At 31.8% G+C, this 6,918-nt stretch overlaps 1 long non-coding RNA gene across 1 annotated transcript; it reads left to right on the top strand.

Annotated features, from left to right (window-relative positions):
- Positions 1–1,016: 1,016 nt before the first annotated feature.
- On the top strand, positions 1,017–4,037 carry LOC138308853 (uncharacterized). The gene is made up of 3 exons (XR_011206155.1): positions 1,017–2,080; positions 3,232–3,342; positions 3,897–4,037. It is a non-coding gene; the product is annotated as an uncharacterized lncRNA (long non-coding RNA).
- The last annotated feature ends 2,881 nt before the right edge of the window (positions 4,038–6,918 follow it).

The raw sequence follows: 6,918 nt of genomic DNA on the forward strand, positions 1-6,918 counted from the left end.
TAAACATCTTCAAGTAGCCAGAACATAGACTTTGGATAAAATTATTCCCATTCGTCTAGCACAGTGCTGCGACCAGCATCTGAAAAAGCATGACCAACTCAACGAAAGAGAACACAACAGATTCTGATTATGTTCTATTCATGTTGTTATTTTCCCAGAGCATATATTACTTGATTTGTACACAACCGTTTGATTAAAATAATAAAGGGAATTGAGTTTCGCATATTTTTGTTAAATTTTATATTAAGCTAAAGGAGAATGACAAGTGTCAAGTTGACAAGACTAGTAAAGACATCATCCATATTCTATATAACTCCTTCATGGTTTATACTTAAACAGCCGTTTTCAAAATAAACGATTTCGTTTAATAGCAAACAGATCCAAAATCGGAAATCCACATGTAAACATTGAAATCGCACCAATCTTAAATTTACTCTCAAATCTATGTCAAGCGTCTGTGAAAGGCTGATCCCACTCAAGAGTTGATCGGAACAAGATTTAGATGAAGATGAATTGAAAGTTACCGAGTATAGGATTTGTGGTGGAAGGTATAAATGTTTTATTTTGAAGCAAGTAAACTTAAAACCTGAATGAGAAAGTCGTTATTTAGCATCCAATAATAGTTCCGTTTTTGAGAGAATGCGTTTCAGTTGTTTGTTAATGAAAAATAACTGATTCAATTTACTGAAAAAACATCCAGCATTTGGTTGGAGGGTCCAGTAAAGCTTGTCTAAAATCGCGTTTATGTTGGCCAAAAGGGGAAACGAGAGATCATCATTTGATTGTTTGTCTAATCTCTTCATTATACTGGTGATTTTTACAATTTCAGACAGCTTTCCTGCAATGATTTCGCCAAACTTTTCATTTCCATGGGAAACCTATTCTTAGAAAATTTAAAACTGGGTTCATAGATTTTTGTTAGTTATGTATGTTTGTTGAAAATGTTTTTTCCTTAACCCCTTAACTCCCAACTACGCATTTCTACGCATTTTCGTGTGTAACGGTGTTAGAAAAATCGCAATATCTCCCTTATTTGTTGAGCTATCGGGATACTGTTTACATCCTGTAAAACTACAGATAACAGCCGACAACTATTGTTCTGAGAAAAAAATTATTTGGCATCGTCTTTTTTCTCTTTCAATGAGTTAAAAATTCATGCCAACTTAATTCCGAGCATTTTGAAATTGTTGACGTCGTGTGTCAGACGGCGTAACCGCCGGAGCGGAGATCCGACATTGCATCTCGAATTATGCAACAAGTAGCAAGAAATAATACTTGTATTTCACGGATTTTGTAGTTAATAATGTCAATTTTATGTGTGACTAATTTTATTGAAAGAAATCCGTTCTAACATTATTTTTTTCTCGTAGCATTTACATGTAATAAGTACCATGTGTACTACACAGTAAACTTCGACAAAATCCTAATACAAAATAAACAAAATATTTATTTACCATACATACCAAGAAAGCCGAGAAACCACTGGTCAAAATACACAAATTTGTAATTCATTACATGCCGAAATAAGTTTTCTATTGTTTCTACAAATCAGCTAGTAGTTTCGACGGAAATCACGGTCCGGTACAATTTCTAATATGTTGACGTCATCGGTACAAAACAAGCACCTGTGCGATGAAGATGGCATGGGCATCGATTCTGAGTTGATTTTCTCAAACGATATAAATATAAGATAAAATTCACACAAGAAACATATTCAATTTATCATTAGAATAACGAGTTTTGAAACATTGTTTGATATTTGACGAAGAACAAGAATTATATGATGCTGACGACAGCGATATCTATTTATAGTAGTAGGGTATTTCCTGACCGGGACAGCCACTTTCGATTTACAACACGGCCATGTGCAGACGTAGGCCTACATGTATGTGGACATTTTACCTAAATAGTTACCAAAACAACATGACCAACCTTCTGATTATGATATTCAGCAAACAAACTTTGAAGTGATATCAACGTTATTGATGATACAAGCCTACATAACAGTTGTTATGAACATACATTGACAGCTGAATTATACTGTAACTGCACCAAGGATTCCAAGGCACATTTATGTTGAGTAAGTATATTTGAATTTCTCTATACAAAATATACAAAATACATTATCATGTTTTGTATTATAAATATACATGTGTACATTGTAGGTACCCCCCCCCCCCATCACACACACACACTTTGTGTCTGTGGGCCTATTGGAATAGCATAACATCTGTTTGTATGGGTTTGTGTGAGTAATTATTACATGAATGAAAATGCTCTGTTATTTTACAAATAAATTCTACAGATTTAGAACATTATTTGATCAATATACAAGATATATATGTTGTCACAGGTCACAATCTATTTCCACCCCTACATGTAGGTGTACAATGTATAGTGTTACTGCACATTCAAGTTGCTAAAATGGTGTTAACATGCATATGTTTAACATGTCTTTGTCCAAATTCAAGCAATACATGAACATTTATGTCATGTCAGATTTTGTTCTAAAATGGAATATACAACAAATATAAATAATTAAGTAGTAGATATACAGTTCATATACACAATTGTATATGGTTTCAGTGATATTTTATGTATAACTGGTAAGATGTATAAGTACTGTGTACATGGACCATGTATATATTTTTTAGACGGTATTCAAATTCGCAGTTGATCAATCCCTCAGTTCAAGGTTTACAAACATGTACTCCAATGATCTATCTCTTCATTATTTACTATAGAATACCAGAAATTGATACCCAGAGGATTTATGTACAAGACAAACATATTATATTACATTAGTTAAATTGTGAAGAAAAAGATAAAATAAAAATACATGTAATCTGCACCTGATGCTCAGAGTAACCAGAGTTTCTTCCAACTCTAACACCACATAATAGACATTCTATAGTATGATATATGTCACTTCACTTAGTCTGGCAATAGATCTAGAGTCATTGGAACCAGAATAGTCTTGCTATCCAGATGGAAACTGGAATGGTGATTTTATTTCTAATTTTAAACATTTTAAGAGATTCTGTACCTGGACTTTATATATATGGATGGAATACCTGACCAGATTAAAAACACCAATGTATCTGCAATAGCTGAATAAGATTATTCATACTGTATTTTGTTTTTCAGTCTCTAATATGTCCAAGCCTTTTGAAATGAGAGTAATGTAAAAAAAAAATCAAATCTGACATAAATATTTCATCTTCTTTTCAGGATTTTTTTCTTACCTGTTATGATCAGTTATTGAAATATACTGCCAACCAGAAGTTTTAATGGAAGATTAGTGAAACTTTGAGAAATCTGCTAGATTGTATTACTGCAAAGGTAAGAGTAAACATGTTTGTTAACTTCAATTAATCAGAAATGGATCACAGGGACCTGGCACGAATTTTTTAACCAACAGTATACATATATAAATTATAGTATCATAAATATGTATACTCTGTCTGTTGGGTAAAAAACAATCCGTGCCAGGTCCCTGTGTCAAGAGTTTTTTTTTTTTTTTTTAAAGGGGGGGGGGGGGGTTGGAAACTTATTTTGGATAATTTTTTTTATATATATAAAAAGGTGTTTTCACCATTTCTTATATTCATTATCACACCTTGGAATTTATACCAAAAGTTTTATCTTTATCAGTCTAAGATCTATTTTTAAGTGTAACTTTCTAAGCTGTAGTGTATTCAATATGAGCAAGATTTAAAAAAAAAAAAAAAGTATTTAATTACATACATATAACATGTGTACACATGTATTTATACTTAGTTACTTAGAGTGTACCATACATTTCATTTGATGTTTGTACAACCAGGGACTGCCATTCAAATGATTTTATGATTCTGGGTGTTTTTTACAATGTTTGTTTTATTGAAAACTTACAGGTACATCAGTTTGGACTACATGTATATGGACATCAGTGGGTGACAACCTTAGGAAGATAACCAAACTCCGGTTATGAAACTGAAACTCAGCCAGTTCATCACCATTTTCCAATCTGCATTATTAAAAATACCATACCTGTATCTGACTTTTGAGTTCTTTCTGATTTAATTCATACAGTTGTGAACTTTTACAAGTTACTGTGTTAAAAAAAAAAAACATGACAGACACAATATATAGATACATGCACATGGATATTCTATACATAAATAATGCAACCAAAGATACAAGATATATGTATGTGTCTACAATTCTGACAAGTTACAACACACATGTGCATGTATAGATATACGGACACCTCATACTGTGTAATACAGTATTGCCCGTAAAAAGAGGTGTCTAAGGCCTGTGGTAGACGCCATATATAAATATATATATATATCTGCAATATGATCAAGACAACATACATGTACATGTATATGTTTGTAAATACAGCAGTGTATCTATGAAATGGACAAGACATATATATACGGTGCAGTGTCTACAAACTAAACAAGACATATCACAGTACATGTATATACATTTGTATACATGTATATGCGGATTTAGTGGATGGGGGCTCCTGTCCTATAAATTACAATGGACATGTATATGTAGTAATGTTGATACTGCAATATGGTCAAGACATAAAATATACATGTATAGACACTGCAGTGTACACATATCTACAATATTGTCAAGACATAACACATAGATGTATAGACACTGCAGTGTATCTACAATATGGACTATACATAAAACATACTTGTATAGATACTGCAGTGTATCTACAATATTGACAGTTCATAAAACATACATGTTAAGTGTATCTACAATCTAAATAAGACATAAAACATACAACATACATTTACATGTAGATACTGCTGTATGGTCAATTTATATACATGTATGTAGACACTGCAGAGTATATACAATAAGGGCAATGCATAAAGCATATACATGTATAGACACTGCAGTGTATATACAATAAGGTAAAGACATAACACATACTTGTTTGTAGACAATGTATACAATGTAATAGGGTAAAGATACATGTTTGTAGACACTGCATGCAATGTATCTATAATATGGTACATATAAAGACATAATACACAAGTATGTGTATTACATGGTGTCTACAATAAGGGCAAAGTATATCACACATATACACACGAATATGCACGCTGCATTTTGTTTGTAAATGCATGCATGTATATATTTGGGGGAAAGTGGGGGTTCCTACCATATAAACTTGTCTTTTTGGTTATGAAGCAATATAGGACCGGACATAGAACACACAGATAATAAATGATGAATAGAGATGTTTTTATTTCTATCAATATAAGATATGTACATGCAAATTATCATGAGTGCATGTAAAAGTAAAATACACAATTTTTGTCCATGAAAGCACACTTGTCTACTTGTCTTTTACTCTGAATTGATTTATTTTGTTGATGGATATTGATACTTTTGTGTGGATAAATTAAAGAAACTGACACTATATAAATGGATAAATAGTTGCCTTGTTAACTTAAAATTACTGCAGTATACGTATGTCTTGCATTGCATTTTTTCGCTGAGTACATATATATTTAGACATCTTATCTAAACATCTTGATTTGGGAGAACACACGCATACCTATTTGTAAGTCGTCTTGCTACGATGACAAAGGAAATGATTGATATGAAATAATGTTATACTGGTGATTGTTGGCGTTCCAAAAAAATGAATTGATCTGAGTATGAATATAAATATTTAATGTTGTAAACAGTAACATGTCAAACAAACAATTTTGCAACACAATACATTTTTTTTCTATGTGTTATTCGACTGACACCCATGGAAATGGATCTATCAGCGCAAAACTGCATTTTTTCGTAGTTTATATTTTGGTTGCCATGGTAACATTTTTTACGCAAAAAATAATGATTTGATACTCATTCTGGCCACGTCCTCTTTTGAAATTAATATGAAAGTTAAAAGATTACTAAGCCTGATATATAAATTAAACTTTCTGTAGTTGAAGCAAGACAGGTAAAACACTAATTTTAACATTTTCAAAAATCTTCGGTTTTAAATGTTGTTGGTTTCCATGGTAACATTCAAAATTAAATTGAAATTATGGCATTCAATAAAATTTTCAACCCTTCTGCAATAATATACTTGATGATCATGTTGATAAATGGACATTTAAATAAGTTTCGTTATCTTAAGAGTGATAAATGTAGGAAACTTTAACTTTTTTGTCAGATTCCAAGAGTTTCGGTTGCCATGGTAACATAATTAATGTGAAAACATTATTTTTCTAACAAAATTTGAAAAGGTTGTGATCTAAAGTTTTTAAATATATATGGGTTGATTACCAAAATTGTTGATGCAAAAGGGTGAAAAATCACTTTGAAAGAAAATGTCGGATTTTCGGAAACTCTGCTAAAAATCAGATTTAATTGTTATAACAGGTATTCAAGAGGTGGGGTATTTTTATTACTGGTTGGCTCCACAAGTCGGGCAATAGACCTTTCTCAAATTATATTGCATGCCTGACATTCCTAATTCATCGATCGAGCTTAGTGAAGCACGGGCACCGTAGCAACGTATATACAATTAATGCAACATATCTTACAATAAGCAAACCGAATTGCTGTTCAATAGTCAGAAAATAGGGTAGTTTCAACTTTCCTCATTTTCATCAAATTCTTAATATTGAAGTGTAAAAGGTAAAGGTTGATTATCAACATAGGCAAGAGGAAAAGGATGCATTATGTTGAAGATCATTGTAGATTTATCTGTATAACATTACATTAATGAATTTTTATCATCTTGTTTATCTGTTTGCATGTGTAGTTTGTTTCCACACATTTTAAGAACAAGAGTGGAGAGAATTCCATACATGTGTTTTTACAATAAATGGAACAAATATCAAATTAAGTGATTTAGTTCCTTTACCGTAATTTCTTGACGTGCACGTTGATGTATAATGC

The sequence above is a fragment of the Argopecten irradians genome, chromosome 15, assembly GCF_041381155.1.
Source record: "Argopecten irradians isolate NY chromosome 15, Ai_NY, whole genome shotgun sequence".
NCBI lineage: Eukaryota > Metazoa > Mollusca > Bivalvia > Pectinida > Pectinidae > Argopecten > Argopecten irradians.